Raw genomic sequence first — 17015 nt, 5'->3', positions numbered from 1 at the left:
GGATGGGGTGTAGGGTGTGGTTACAGCAGCAGTGAGGAATTTGGACATGCTGTGGGTAAGTACAACTTTCACAACCGTAAAATGTTCATCATTTCTACTGCTGCAGTAGCCTTGGGCTATGTGAGTTGATTACTAAATCCTATCCAACCTGTGAGGAAGGATATGGATCCAGGAGACCCCAGAGAATGGTCTAAGCAATGCCTGATCTGGATCTAGAAAAGGAACTTGGTTTGTAATGCCTTACAGAAGTATGCACAGAGTACCACGTAGCTCCTTCTAGAATACTTTGAGTCCACCCTTTCCAATATGCCACTGAAGACGACGAGTCTAGCAGAGTGAGCGTTAATACTGTCTGGAATAGGTTTACCATGGTAGGAACAGCAAAAGGCAATAGCCAAGGACAATCATCTGGAAACAGACTTTTGACACAGGTTGTTTTTTCTTTCCCAAACATAAAGTAAACAGCTGATCAGTTTTTCTAAAGGATTTATTTTTGCCAAGATAGTACCTGAGCTGCCTATGTATATCCAGAGTATGCAGATTCCTTTCTCCCTGGTTCTGCAGATCTGGATGAAACACACGGAGATCGACAGCTTGATTCAAAATGAACTCCAAAACCACCTTGGGCATGAATGATGTATTTGTTCTTAATGAAACTCTCTCTATACAACACCAAAGAGGGTTCATGCACCAAGAGAGCTTGCAACTCAGACACTCTTCTTGCAGCTGTTAGAGCAATGCGAAGGAAAGTTTTCCATGTAATGAGCCTTAGGCAAGCTTGATGTGCTAGTTTAAGTAGAGACATGATTAACTTCTCCTGCACAAAGTTAAGATCCAACGAAGGAGCAACCTGTTTTTACAAGGAGGTCTCAGGTGTAAAAATCACTTAAGTGCTTTACCAAAAACATGGAAGATGTAGCATTCATGGCAGAGATGCCAAAATGCATGCAAGATGCACTTTGACAGAAGAGTAAGAGAGACCAGAGGCTAGTAACTCACTTGTACCAGTGGTACATAATCCCTGATAGGACTCTGGTTATTGGATAGGAACCAACTAGAAAATCTTTTCAACTTGTCAATACAAGATTTTCTAGTAGAAGGCTGTCTTTCCTCCTTTAGTAACTGCAGCATGTCCTCTGAAAAGAGGTGCCTAAAGGGAATTAGAATGGAATTATCCAGGCAATTAGCTGAAGATGTTTGAGACTGGGGTAGGTGCAATTTGTGAGGAAGCTTGTGGTAACAGCCCTTGGGCAATTTCTTAAAAAGGGAGAAAAAATACTGCCTGGACCAAAAGGGAGTCAACTACAGTTTCTAAAGAGTCCTTCTGAATCTTCGGAATTACCCTAGACTTCAGTGGAAAAAGTGGAATTAAATAAAGGAACATTCTCATCTATGGGAATGAAAATGCATGTCTTCTAGGTTTTCCAGGCCTGCTTACAAGGAATCTGGGAGCAGAATTTGTTCAACTGTCGGTTTTGAAAGGAGGCAAACAGATCTATATTAAGTGCTCCCCACAAATGGATCAAATCCTGGAAGTCCCCTCCCCTGTTCAATTTCCATTTTGAGGGTCTAACCTGGTCCTGACGAGCTTGTCCACCACTATGCTTTCCTCTGACAGAATGCAAGATGCTTGGAGAATTAAGAAATGCTGAAGAGCTACCTCTCAAGCTATCAAACCCAAAAGTATGCACAGAGTACCATGTAGCCATCAAACCCAGTCTGCAGACGGTACGACTTGGTATCCTCTTGCTTATGTGGCACTTAAATGGGCTCCTAGGGACAATAAACTATGAAGAGACTTTAAGGCATTGATCAAAGTTAACATCTCTGACATTTACATGCTTTGGTTTGTCTGAGGAATCAAAGGTCTTGCACCTTTACCCCCACTGAAACTGCCCCCAAGTGAAACCTGATGCATGTTTAGTTACAGATTCAACTGGAGAAAGAAGAGAATAAGGGAAACCAGAGTATCCTTACATTTGGTCTCCACTTGTGCATTATTTTTTATAAAGCCCATGACTGGAATGGGAAATTGCAGAGGATGCAAATATTAGGTCTATTGTGTATATGTGTGTGTGTGTGTGTTTTTTTTTTTTTGTTGAAACGCACAAGGCATTATGATAATTACAGATGCTGTGATCACCACTATCTTGATATTGATTTGTGAAGCTCAGGATAGTTCCCAGATAAAAATCTACATTTTCATGCATTAAAAAGGCACTTTGCTGCAGGGTGTTTAAAAGATATCCTAGACAGATAATCATGTGTGACAAGGTCAAGGAAGATATCTGAAGATTTAACAGGAAACCCAGATTAGTCAAAACAGAAAACCATTGAAATGACTCTTGACATCCGGGAAAAGACTCTGCGAAGATGAGTAAGTAATTTAAATAAGGGAATATGTGAATGCCATTCAGTCTGCAATGAACTATTACTGGAGCTAGACACTTTGTACACACCCTTGGAGTTGTAGATAAAGCGTAATGCAGAGGACTGACAATGGGAAGCAGACCCAAAAAAACCTAAGAAATCTGAAACCTTTGGCTACTGGAATGTCATGGTATGCATCTTTTAGATCTAATGTTACAAAAAAAACCTTCTCTGGAAAATGACAGGTAGCAGATTCAGATTCTGAAGGGGCAATAACTTGAATTTTGAAACTTTCACATACAGATGTAGGAAAGATCTACAATTGGTCTCTATTTTTTGGTACCAGAAACAGTCTGGAATAGAAGTCTTTGCTATTTGATTTACTGGCACCAGTTCTACGATTCCTACCATGAGTAAGTGCTAAAGAACTTGAGGAAAAAATTCTGTTTGGTTCAGAAGACTGGGAGGAACTACTCTGAAAGGAGGTATCTGAATCCCGTGCCAAACGCAACCCTCATGAACTACCTTTAACACCCAAGAGTCTGGAATAATCTTTTGCCAGAGGGGAATGTACAGTGCCAGTTCCTGTGACAGATTTTGCAATAAAGGTGGTGGGGGGGAAGCATGTTGGTATAGTCATTCTGAAGTTACAGATTGTCCCTTTTGTGGAAAAGATCCTTATGTGATGCTCGTGCCCTGGCCCACCAATCAAGGAGCCTCAATCCTCCCCACTAACACCAGTGAGGGACGTCTCATATAGAAGTAAAGGATAACAAATACACACAATAAAGTGCAATTTTCCTTAAGAGCACACAGAGATTACAGTCAGTCCAGGGCTGGTTGCTCCCTTGCTCTCCAGGTCCCCAATAAGACTCCCCACTGACCAAGCTATAGGGTCCAGATCTCAGCCAGCTGGGCAAGTAAAAAATCTCCAGCACCCTCTCTGTCCAACCAGTGCTTCGTGTCCCTGCCCAAGTAGCTGACACACACACTAGGATAAGAGTTTATACAACCACACAGACACTCCTGGGGAAGGCTGGCACAGGTTCTCCAGCTGTACCCCTTTACCCAGACTATATGGTAGAAAATCACTGCCACCACCCAGCAAATATTTATCAGCTACTAAAAGGCCCTTATGAAAGGGTCCAATTATTACTGTGCAATATTATTATCCAATTGGTAAGTGTGACTAAACAGTCAAGGCTTATATGGAGTGACTTGGACAGTTGCTTGTCTTTCGGCTTTTCCCGATTAGGGGTCGCCACAGCGGAACTCCGGTCCGCTAATGATTAGCAGTAGATTTTTTTCAGGAACGGTGAGGTGCCAGCTTGACGTTCAACCTTCAACGAAGGCATGCCCATTTACGCATGCCTTTGGAATGCCCACCCAACCGCGGGGAGGACATGCAGACTCCACACAGAAGGCACTCCCCACACTCCAACAGAGAATCGAACGGGAGAAACTCTTGCTGTGAGGCAACAACACTACCGCTGCACCACCGTGGATGGAGTGACTTGGACAGTAATCACTATAAATATGCAATTTACTCTACAGCTTAAATTATCTCTACACAAAAAAGCCACAGTTGAAAGGTTTTAAAATATTTAATAATAAATAATAAAAACACAAGGCAATACTTCTTACTACACAGTGCTAGTCAAGAGTTCAAAGATCACAGAGAAATACTTAAAATAATACCGTAGTACAGTTCTGACATCACAGAAAAACATTTTATTTATTATTTCTTTATTTTACATTTGTTGACCGGGCTAGTCCAACTGGATATATTTCCATTTTCAGTACAGGCCCGGGGAGAAAAGCTCCAAAATAGCACAAAATATAATATACAATTGTATAACAAATAAAGTAAGAGGTATTTAGAATAAAAAGAAGGAGTTTAAAAAGTACAATACTAAGAAGGTTGAGTATAAAGTAATATAACAGTCATGTGATCGTTTGATAAGAGAGATACATTAGAGTTCATTGCTAGTTAACATATATACTTTGTGGTTATATATGTTTTACAATTACCAGTTGTTAGCATACTGAGGGGTATGTAGAGTATGACTGTGTATCCAGAGGCAGTATGAAGATAAAAATAGGATAGGTAGTAGATTAATCAGGATTAGTGCAGGGACATAACCAGTGTGATTTTAGGTGACATTTGAGTTTTTTAAAGAGTGACAGTGAAGGTAGTAGAGTGAGATCAATAGGTAGAAGGTTGCAGTGTTTCCCAGCAGTATTGGAGAAAAGGCTGTCGCCTGACAAGTTACTGGACTTACTTATGCTAGCAAGTAGTTTACTCGAAGAGCGTAGGGAATTAAGATTATTTTAAGGGGTAATGAGGTTAGCAAGTATTGGAGTATTATTTGGTTGGTAAAAGATTTTATGAGCAATGGTTAGTTGGGAAAAAGTTAGCATGTTAGGGAAATCAAGCCAGTCTAGCTGCTTTAGATTCAGACAGTGGTGTGTTCGAAATGCATCGCCAGTGGCAAATATGGCAATATTGTTATAGGAGTTTGATAGTTTGAGAAGATTATTTTTCTTCAGATTAGTATAAATAGGAGAAGCATAGAGAAGAGTTGAGATTAAGTGAGAGTGGGCAATGGTGGTTCTAGCTACAGGAGTTAAGAAGGGTTTGATTCTATATAAGGAGCCCATTTTTCTGTTCACTGTCTGAATGGTGTTATTTATATGGTTATCGAAGTTAAGGTTGTTGTCAATTGTGACTCCTAATAGTTTGGTGGTAGGATCGGGAAAGATGAGGGTACCATTGTTAGATTTAATAGAGAAGTCTATAGGAGAGGACCTATTGGTAGGAGTAAAGAAAAGGAAGCAGTGTTTCAGTAACCAATCTTCTACTGAGTTGAATACTTTTTGAGTTAGAGAGTGTAGTTCAGAAATGGAGTTGGCAGAACATATAGGTGTGGAATCATCGGCATATTGAATGCAGGTGGCTTCAAGGACTGCTACATGAAGGTCACTGATGAATAGTGAAAAAAGAAGAGGTCCTAAAATGGAGCCCTGAGGGACTTCAAGGGTGACTGGCAGGTGGGATGACAGTTTATTTTCCCAGAGAACTGCCTGTTGCCTATTGTTAAAGGTAAGACTTGAACCATTGTATAGCTGGGGTATCTACAGCAAGAAGTTCAACAGTATTTATAAGCAGGGGATGATTAACCATATTATCAAAAGCCTTTGAAAGGTCGATGAAGAGAGCAGAAGAGAGGATGTTGTTATTACCGTTCTTATAAATGGAGTCAGTGAAAGATAGTAGAGCGGTGGTAGTGCTATGAAATGGCCTAAAGCCATGCTGGTACTTAGCTAGTATGTCGTGTTTAGTTAGGTGGTCTAGTAGCTGGTGGCGAATGCATTTTTCCATGACTTTTGCTAAAGGTGATAGTAGAGCTATTGGTCTGTAATTAGAGTAGTCGTTTGATTTGCCAGCTTTATGTAGGGCGGTGATGTGGGAGATTTTCCAGATGTCTGGAATGATTCCTTCATTAATGGTTCTGTTAAGTAGGATGGATATGGGAAAGGCTGTAACTCTGGCTGCTATTTGCAAATATTCAGAAGGCAACTGGTCGGCTGAAGGAGTGCAAGGCTTAAGTTTTAGTAAGATTTTGTAGATGAAAGTGGTTGAGATAGGTTGAAATTTAAATGTTAGTAAAGAATCAGCTAGAGAGGAAGGGAGCCTTGTGTTATCAGTGGAAAGCTGGCTAGCTAGGGATTGTATGGTTTCTGTAAAGTAGGTGTTGAAGTTGTTGGCTATTTGATGTGGGGTATTATGATCAGCATCTTGAGGGGATGGTGTGCTAGAGTGACCAGGGTGAAGGAGCCTATTTATGTTAGTCCAAAATTTCTGTGGATTCTTTTGGTGTGCTTGTTGTAGCTTACAATAGTAGTTCTTTTTGTAAGAGAGTATAGCTTTTTTAAGATATGTTTCTTAGCTGTTTAAACGTTTGTTGTTCAGGGGAAGTTCTGTTAGTTCTCCATTTAGCCCAAGCTTTGTTTCCAAGTATAATTTTTTGTCTAGTCTCTTTTGTAAGCCAGGGGGCTGGTTTGGATTTTATTCTAATAGATCGTTTAGGTGCATGCACATCTAGGATCGCTAGAAATTTAGAGTTAAAATATTTGACAGCCTCATCTAGTGGGAGTATTTTTAGAGGTTTCCAGTCGCATGCATTGAGTTCATTTTGGAATAGTACAGGGTTAAAGTGTTTCTTTGTTCATGAAATCCTGTAGGTAGGGGTGTTAGAGATGTCATTCTTTTGTCTCATAATTTAAGTTAGAGTATGATCACTTAGATCATCTGGTAAGGTTCCTACATTATAAGTATGTGGGTGTTTATTTATAAGTATCCAGTCTAAGGTGCTCTTTTTTTGGTTGGTTTGTTGATTCTGGTAGTTGAGGTGATAGTTTGAATAAAGCCATGGAGATTAATATGTGAGGAAGGGTTATTAGTGTTGAAGGTTTTCCAGTCAGTGTTAAAGTCACCTAGTATTATTGTTTCTTGTGGGTAAGTTGAGGACACCCAGCTAAGAATATCTTCTATTAAAGTGTTGTTATTACCAGGGGGTAGGTAGATACAGATCACATAAAGGGATTGTTAGGGCTGATTTGAAGTTTGGAGATGAGGACTTCAGCCTTACAGTCCAAAGGTGGGTTTTCATTTATAGAGGATATCTGTAGGCCATTTTTATAAAGGAGTGCTACTCCCCCACCCTTACGTTTTAATCGGTCTTGTCTCAATATGTTATAGCCAGGGGGGATAATTTCATTATCCTTAGTTCCAGGTTTTAACCATGTTTCTGTAAGGCAGAAAATGTCGAAGGAGTGAATATCACAGAGAGCATGAAGGTGGGCAATTTTGTTATTGATACTGCGGATATTGAGATGTGCTATAAGTAGAGAGTTGGAGAATTTGGTCAAGGTTGGCAGGTTTGGGGAGTTGTGCAGTGAATATTTACTATAGATGCATTGGATGGGCCAGGATTAGGGTGTATGTCCCCATCCTTTAAGGTAGGGCTTTGTGGTTTAGTTATTGGGTTGTGTGAATAGTTAATTAGAAGTTTCCATTTTTTTATTAAAAGGTTGTTGTACTTAATGTGTGTGCATCAATGGTATTGAGGTGGCAAAGCAGGGAGTGGAGATGATGTTAATGTGTGTATGGGAGTGGGAGACATCAAGAGTGGTTGTTTGTTCTGGAGGGAGGTTGTGGTGGAAGAGATTGGACTTTTCAAAACAGGTTAGGAGATAGGCTGAGGTCAGGACAGGTAAAATATGGTTAAGAGTATTAAGTTGGTTAGGATAACTTTTATTGTAGTTTGCATATTGTTATATATAACTATACAAATACAAAGGAGGTTGAGTGGGATAAGATGAGGAACTGTTAGAAGTGGGAGAGACTTGGGTAGAGGGAGTAGTAGTGCTATTTGGGAGAACATCATTATAAGTAGAGATACTAGAGAGAGCGCTAGAGGAGGAGGGTGTGGCTAAGTGGAGTAAATTGTTTGAGGCGATTGATTGGTTGGATGAGTGAGTGGGTGTGGTTTAGGAAGTATAAGTGTAGGACCTCTGGGGTGGGTGGAATTTGGGAGAAGGGTAGGGGAGCGGAGTGAGCCCACAGGGCGAACGGAGCGGGTTCAGACATGAAGACAGGTTTTGAGGGAGAACAATCAGTGAAAAGGAAGTTAAGTCTAATGTAAGGTACCTAGGAGTTGAGAGATTAAGATAGCAGAGTGAAAGGACAGCTGACTAAGGGCTGATTCAGAGATAAAGAAATAGGTTCAGGAGTAACAGAGATAAGGAGTCAGAATATATGTAAAGGCGGATATCCAGGAGCAAGGTAAGTGAAGGAGAAATAGGTAGATCTACAGCCTAAAAATGGTTATTGCAGGTAAGGTAAGTAGGATCTACCAAAAAGGGTTTTAGAGAGACTAGGGGTGGAAGAGGTGAGAAAAATGGATATGTAATTTACAAGCAGGGGGGAGAGTTTTAGGTGACAGGTTAAGAAGGGAATAGGGAACATGAGTATAGAGACAATGTAGGAGGATTAATTCTAACAGGCAGGAGGTATTCTAGTTTCTAGATATTTCTAAGAGAAAACACAAGTTTAAGATCAACTTACATATATAACAGGCAAAAAGCTGATGATTTGGATGGTCAAGACAAATATGCTTAATAATCTCAGATTCTCTCTGTTTTTAAAATCACATTCCTGGTTCCCATTACATAATCCTTGACACTTCCCTGGGTTCCCAGGCTAACAGAAACTTCATTTACATTCTTAACATCTCCTTGTGTTATCTTGCAGCTGGTCAGGAAGCAGAGCAATAAAAATACATTTGCATGCTTAAATCTAGCAATTTAACTCTTGGTTAAAACAATAGAATGTCTTCATCTAGACGGGCTGGAGCTGACTTTAGATCAAAGGGTCACAAAATGCTTTTACTTGGTCAGTAGAGAGCACTGTTGAGACATTTTTTTGGAGTTCCACATCTAACAGCAGTTTTTCCATTTAAGACAACAAGCCTGTGCCTTACATTAATATTTACAAATGATAGAATTATCTATAAAATTATATCTGGCTAGGCTGGCAGCCTTCACATTTCACCCCCCCCCGGAGAACCCAAGCTAGTTTTTCAAGTGACCCTTGAAAAACACAGCTTGAGGGGGTTAGGTCTATCTGAGTATACTTTACCCCATTCCCTGCCTTGACAGCCCATCTGCATTGGCAATGCTAATCCCACTGCAGTGATGCACTGACATATCATATGCTTGCAACACTAAGCACCATCTTAGCAACTTGGCATTTCACTGGCTAGCTCTGTTTAACTAAGTTAGGGGGTTGTGATCTGTCATAACAATGACTTTCCTTCCATACAGATAAGGCTGAAGTTTCTGCAGTGCCAACACTATGGCTAGACATTCCTTTTCTACAGCTGCATAGCATTCCTCCCTGGGCTGGAGCCTATGACTGAGATAAACCACTCAGTGCTCTTCTCCCTCTGAGGAAATCTGGCTAAGTACAGCCCCCACCCCATGGTTCAAAGCATCCACCTGCCAACAAATTCTTTGCTGTAATCTGGACTGGCTAACTCAGGGGGTCCTCCCAAAGCTTCTTTAAGCTGCTGGAATGCCTGCTCACGTGCTAGGGTCCACAATACCTTATATGGCCTGTTCTTCCTTGTCAGGTCTGTGAGGGGAGCAGCTATGGTACTAAAACTGGGGACCAACTTTCTGTAGTACCCTGCTGTCCTAAAAATGCACTTGTCTGCTTTTTAGTAAGAGGTGCAGGCCACACCTGAGTGGCTTCCACTTTGGCAGGTTCTGGCCTTATTTTACCACTCCCCATTCTATGCCCTAGGTAGGAGACCTCTGCCATACCCACCTGAAATTTGCTCGGCTTAATGGTCAACCCTGCCCACTGTACTCTGCCCAGCACCTCCCTGACATGCTGAAGCTGCTCTGGCCAGGGATGGCTGTAGATGGCAATATCATCTAGGTAAGCAAGGGCAAATCCTCCTACTCCTGCTAGGATATGATCTACCAGCCTCTGGAAAGTCGCTGGAGCATTCTTTATCCAAAAGGGCATCTTTGTGAACTCATACAAGCCAAAAGGAGTCACAATCTCTGATGTCTCTCCAGCATTGGGTGTCAAGGGCACCTGCCAGTAACCCTTGGTAAGATCAATGGTTGTGAGATACTAAGCTCCACCCATCTGCTCTAGGGCCTCATCTGTCCTAGGCATGGGGGGTAAGCATCTGAACCTGTGTGACTAATTCATTTCCTGCAGTCCACACAGAAGCTGGTGCTGCCATCATTCTTTGGCACCAGCACCACTGGGGAGGCCCAGGGACTGTTCGACTCTTGAATCACCCCTAGTTCTAACATTGCCTGTACCTCCTCCCTCAGAGTCTGTTTGACTCTCTCAGGCACGCTATAAGGGGCTTGCCTAATAGGCCTTTGGGGTCCTGTATCCACCTGGTGCTGCCCCAAGTGGGTGTACCATGGTTTCCCAGTGAACATGTCCCCAAATGTCTGCAACACTGCTTGAATTACTCGAACCTGGGTAGGGGATAGCTGCTGGGACATTGCTACCCTTCCACTGAGGTGTCAGCCCAAGCCTCATTGAGGAGATCAGTCACCAGATCTTCCTCAGACTCCTCCTGCAATCCACTGCAAATGCTCAGCACAAGGGCCTACCTATCATGGCAAGGTTTCATCATGTTAACATGATACAATTTGTGCCCCAGCCTTCTGCCTAGCAGTTCCACCATGTAATTAACATCACTTACCTTTCTTACCACCTTGTAGGGTCCCTCCCAAGCTGCTTGTTGTGTCTGACAGGAATGAGAACCATTACCTGTTGCCCCACAGCATACTCTCTAGCACGAGAACTCCTGCCATACCACACCTTTTTCTGTTGCTGGGCTTCTGCCAGGTTCTCCTGGGCCAAGCCCATGAGTTCCCTGAGCCTTGTCTTGAGGTTTAGGACGTATGTCACAAAAGACTCCTTGTGAGACTCGCACCCACCTTCCCACTCATCTCAAATTAAATCTAGAGGTCTCTTCACCCTATGCCCATACAGCAACTCAAAGGGTGAAAAAATGGTGGATTCCTGGGGAACTTATCTGTAAGCAAACAGATGGGGTAAATATTTGTCCCATTCCCTCTTAAACTGCTCTGCAAATTCCCATAGCATGGACTTGATTGTAGAGTTTAACCTCTCACCAAGACCATTAGTCTGGGGATGGTAGGGGGTTGTCTTCATGTGCTTCACCCCACAGGACTTCCCCAGGCAAGCCAGCAGGTCGGACATGAAATTGGCACCTCTGTCAGTCAGTATTTCTTTTGGGAAACCTACACTACTGAAAATCTCTAATAAAGCATTTGCCACCTTTTCTGCCTCAATGGAGGACAAAGCCACTGCCTCAGGGTATTGTGTAGCATAATCCACTACCATTATGATATACTTTTTCCCTGTGGAACTTGGGGTACTCAGAGGACCCACAATATCCATACCTACCCTCTGAAATGGCTCCTCAATTACAGGCAAAGGCATCAAAAGAGCTTTCACCTTGTCTCCTGCCTTGTCGACCTTCTGGCACTGCTCACAGGTCCTGCAGTACCCTGTTACATCTTTGGAAATTCCAGGCCAATAGACGTTCTGCATAATATGCATCTTTGTACATTTTAAGGCCGTATAACCTGCAAAGGGAATATTATGGGTTATGGCTAGAAGAACCAGACAGTAAGCTCTAGGCACTACCAACTGCTATAATCTCTCACCTTCTAGCCCTCTCTCAGGGGCCCACTCTATGTATAGTAACCCTTTGTCCCAGTATACAGATTACTCCTTTCCTTGAGAATCAGGTGCTTCCCTAGCTACCTGACTCAGGCCTTGCAATGTAGGGTCTGAGAGCTGAGTTTGTCTCAACTCTCTCCTTGTAACCCATCCCAGCTCCCCTTCCACAGGAAGTCTGGCATCCTCTGACAGTGGTGCCTCACTGTCAGCCTGGGTACTACTACTCACCTCTACCTTTGCAGTCACTCTGTCCAAGGGACCATCAGTACCCACAAGCAGCTGTGGCTCACCTTCAGTCTCACTGCTACACAGTAGCTCCCTCCCTGAAGTAACCACCTCACCAGTCCTGGCTGTAAGTATGCAGTCTGTATGGGTCTCCCCCAGGCTACCAGACCCACATGCTTGTCTCCTAGCGTGACTGTGTGTAACTTTATAAGCAAATAGAACTGCCTCATCCAAATTCTTCCCTATCAGGACATCTACAGTATGGTAGTTCGGTACCCCTGTTGTCTCAAGACAACCTACTATTAGCATTTTGTCTTTCCCACTTACTGGCTCCCTCATCTTTTGTTCCCTACCTTGCCTCTGTGGACATCTGTATGCCACATGGCCCCACTGGTTGCATTCAAAACATTTAACCCTAGGTCCTGGATGTTTACCTGGACTAGTGGCATCCCCTGCTACTGGCAGATTCTGTTGGGGCAGTCTGTGCTGCCCACCATGGGTTCCTTTTGACCCATGAGCAGTAATGGGGGGCCCTTTTCTGTGAAGAGCTGCCCTGCTTGCTAGGTATAGGTCTCCCTTCTTCCCCAACTCCTCTGAAGTATACCACATTGTCTATCAGCTACCCAGATCCTCATGTCCTCAGGCAAAGTGCTAAGGGCTTGTTCCCTCACCAAATGTTCTGCCAGCCCTTCAAAAGTGATGACTTGACATCCAATCACCCATCTATGGAAATAAATGCTCAGTTCAACAACATTCACACACACTTTCATCTGCCTTGCGTCTATGCTCACGAAACATTTTCCTATACATTTCAGATGTTAGCTTAAACAATTCTAACAAATGCTTTTTAACAGCAGTATAATCAAAACATGCTTCAGACATTTTTGACAATACAGTTAAAGCTTTACCATGGAGTAAAGATGCCAGGAACCGTACTCAGAGCCTTTGGTCGACACCATACTGTTTGCATACCCTCTCAAACATATGAAGGAAACTATCAAAACTATCACCCTCTTTAAACTGTGGAAGAAATGTACTGACCTGTTGTGCTTCTGGGATCCAGTTACTCCCTTCCCCATTACCTCCATTACTCTGGTGACGTGTCAGCATCTCCTTGTCATGCTGCCTTTGCCTCTCCTTTTCCTCAGACTCCAGGCATAGCAGTTTCTCCTTGTCCTCACTATCTAGATGGCTCAGTCTTTCGTTTCTTCTCTTTCCACACGCCTGGACTCCAACTCAAGTCTCTTTAGTTACAGATGGATTTTTAAGTCCTCTGCAGAAAGGTTGAGCTGTCCATTCTCCGAGGGTATATCTCCACTGCCAGTCTGATTGTCCTCCTGGTTGTTGTTTTCTGATGCAGCTGTAACCAAGGCTGCAATCAGGTCTGCCTTAGTAAGGTTTCCATGCAACAGTCTCCTAGCCTAGCACATCTCTGCCAGCTAGCTCCTTGTCAGCTTTCCATACTCCTCTGCTGACATGCTGCCTTGCTCACCCTGACTAACTAAGCTAACAAAAGAAATAAAACAATTGTGATCTGAACTCTGAGTATTCACTGCGTGGCTGATTTAGAGTACAAAACACCTTCAAAGCTCACTGTACACAAGCTATAGGAATTCACTCTACCCACACAACTACAAGCCAATTAGTATTTGACACCAATTAATATGTGATGTGGATATCCCACCACTGCCAAACAATTGATATGTGATGGCCGTGCCCTGGCCGAGCAATCAAGGAGCCTCAATCCTCTGCACAAACACCAGTGAGGGGCATCTCATATAGGAGTAAAAGATAATATATACACACAATAAAGTGCAATTTCCCTTAAGAGCACACAGAGATCACAGTCAGTCCAGGGCTGGTCGCTCCCTTGCTCTCCAGGTCCCCAGTAAGACTCCCCACTGGCACAGCTACAGGGTCCAAATCTCAGCCAGATGGGCAAGCTAAAATCTCCATCACCCTCTCTGTCCAACCAGTGCTTCGTGTCCCTGCCCATGTAGCTGACACACACTTTGAGATAAGAGTTTATACAACCACACATACACTCCTTGGGAAGGCTGGCACAGGATCTCCAGCTGTGTCCCTTTTACCCAGACTATACGGTAGAAATCACTTCCACCACCCAGCTAATATTTATCAGCTACTAAAAGGCACTTATGAAAGGGTGTCCAATTATTGCTGTGCAATATTATTATCCAATTGGTAAGTGTGACTAAACGGTCAAGGCTTATTTGGAGTGACTTGGACAGTTGTTGTTTGTCTTTTGGCTTTTTCCCGGTAAAGGTTCACCACAGCGGAACTCCGGTCCGCTAATGATTGGCAGTAGATTTTTATGAAATGCCGAAGTGCCAGCTCGACGCCCAACCTTCAACGAAGGCACTCCCATTTATGCACAGTAATCACTATAAATATGCAATGTACTCTAGAGCTTAAATTATCTCTACACACAACAGCCACAGCTGAAAGGTTTTAAAATATTTAATAATAAATAATAAAAACACAAGACAATACTTCTTACTACACAGTGTTAGTCAAGAGTACAGAGATCACAGAGAAATACTTAAAATAATTCAGCAGTACAGTTCTGACATCACAGAAAAACACTTGGTCTAATCTTTCTAGTTTCTACCTATTTCTAAGAAAAAACACAAGTCTAAGATAAACTTACATACAGAACAGGCAGAGTGCTGATGATTTGGATGGTCAAGACCAAAATGCTTAATAATCTCCGAATTATCTCTGTTTTTAAAATCACATTCCTGGTTCCCATTACACCATTCTTCACACTTCCCTTGGTTCCCAGGATAAGAGAGACTACATTTACATTCTTAACATTGTATAATCTTGCAGCTGGTCAGGAAACACAGCAACAAAAATACATTTGCATGTTTAAATCTAGCAATTTAAATCTTGGTTCAAACAATAGAAAGAATGTCTTCATCTAGATGAGCTGGAGCAGACTTTAGATCAAAGAGTCACAACATGCTTTCACTTGGTCAGTACTGAGCACTGTTGTGACATTTTTTGGAGTTCCACATCTAACAGCAGTTTTTCCATTTAAGGCAACAAGCCTGTGCCTTACATTAATGTTTACAAATTATAGCATTATCTATAAAATTTTATTTGGCTAGGCTGGCAGCCTTCACACCTTGTTTTTTTACTGTTCCCTTTCTGCCATCGTTTTTCCCGTTTGGCTTGAGAAAGCAAGGTTTGTTTGTCATGTTTCTTGGATGTGAAAGAGGATCTGGGAGATTTGTAAGGGGCTCCGAAAAATCTTGGAAACCCCTTGAATTAATTTCCCCTTATCATGAAATTGTCTGAAAAACAGAGTGTCAGACGGACTAAATAATACCCCCCCTATCTAAAACCATACCTCTTAACTGTATTGAACTCCTCTGTATTTACCAGTTGTGAGGGCAAAATAATGGGGTGCCACAAATTCCTGACTGGCTCCTTTAATTCCAGATTTTTTCAATTTCTAAATACACCTGTGTGTGCATATATGTATATATATATATATATATATATATATATATATACACACACACACAAACATATACATATACATATATATATATATATATATATATATATATATATATATATACATATATACATATATATATATATATATATATATATACATATATACATATATACACACACACATACAGTGGATATAAAACGTGTACACAGCCCTGTTAAAATGCCAGTTTTTTGTGATATAAAAAAATGACACCACAATAAATCATTTCAAGACATTCCCATCTTTAATGTGACCTATAACCTGTATAATTCAATTGAAAAACAAACAAATCTGTTAGGGGAAAAAGGATAAAAAATAAAAAAAACGTACAATATGCTGGTTGCACAAGTGTGCACACTCAAACTAATACTTTGTAGAAGCACCTTATTTTTTTAATTACAGCATTCAGATTTCTTGGGTAAACACCTGACATCTATTAAAGAGACACTGATTAACCTCAAATAAAGTTCTGCTGTCCTAGTAGGATTTTCTTGACATTTCCTCAGTTACCTGCTACAACAAAAGTCATGGTTTGCAGAGAGCTTATAAAGCAAAGGAATCTCATTGTTGAATGTTATCAAGCAAGAGAAGGGTACAAAAAAATTTCCAAAGCATTGGATATACCATGGAACACAATAAAGACAGTCCTCAAAAAGTGGAAAAAATATGGGACAAAAGTGACATTGCTAAGAACTGGATGTCCCTTCAAAACTGATGAAAAGAAAAGATGAAACCTGGTCAGGGAGGCTGGCAAGAGACCTACAGCAACACTGAAGGAGCTGCAGGAATTTCTGGCAAGTACTGGTTCTGTTCTACATGTGACAACAATCTCCTGTATTCTCCATATGTCTAGACTATGGGGTAGGGTTGCAAGACAGAAGCCTTTTCTTATACAAAAAAAATATCCAGGCCCAGCTATAATTTCCAAAAGAATACATCAATTCTCCAAAAAGCAAGTGGGAAACTGTGTTATGGTCTGATGAGACCAAGGTTGAACTTTTTGGCCACAATTCCAAAAGGAACATTTGGTGCAAAAACACTTAGCATCCCCAAAAGAACACCATCCCCATGATGAAGCATGGTGGTGGAAGTATCATGCTTTGGGGTTGCTTTTCTTCAGCTGGAACTAGGGGTTTAGTCAAGATGGAGGGAATTATGAACAGTTACAAATACCAGTCACTTTTGGCCCAAAACCTTCAGGCGTCTGTTAGAAAGCTGAAGATGAAGAGGAATTTCACCTTTCAACACAACAATGACTCCAAGCATACATCCAAATCAGCAAAAAAAATGGCTTCACCAGAAGAAAATTAAAGTTTTGGAATGGCCCAGCCACAGTCCAGTCCTAATTCCAACAGAAAATCTGTGGGGTGACCTGAAGAGGGCTGTGCACAAGAGATGCCCTCACAAACAGATTTGGAGCACTTTTGCGAGGAAGAGTGGACAAATATTCCCAAGTCAAGATGTGCCATGCTGACAGACTCCTACCCAAGAAGGCTGAATGCTGTAATTATACCAAAATGTGCTTCAACAAAGTATTAGTTTAAGGGTGTGCACACTTATGCAATTATGCAACCAGCTTATTGT

General features: G+C 41.8%; 1 protein-coding gene across 1 annotated transcript in view; it reads right to left on the bottom strand.

The window, feature by feature from the left end:
* The window catches only part of ENPP2 (ectonucleotide pyrophosphatase/phosphodiesterase 2), a gene marked incomplete in the record, with an annotated part of 2364887 nt that overhangs the window by 803363 nt on the left and 1544509 nt on the right, over positions 1-17015 (bottom strand).

This window comes from Protopterus annectens, chromosome 3.part1 (genome assembly GCF_019279795.1).
Source record: "Protopterus annectens isolate FY-2018-M chromosome 3.part1, PAN1.0, whole genome shotgun sequence".
Classification (NCBI taxonomy): Eukaryota; Metazoa; Chordata; order Ceratodontiformes; family Protopteridae; genus Protopterus; species Protopterus annectens.
Note: the sequence above shows the minus strand (reverse complement) of the source record. Positions and strands in the feature narration are given on the sequence as shown.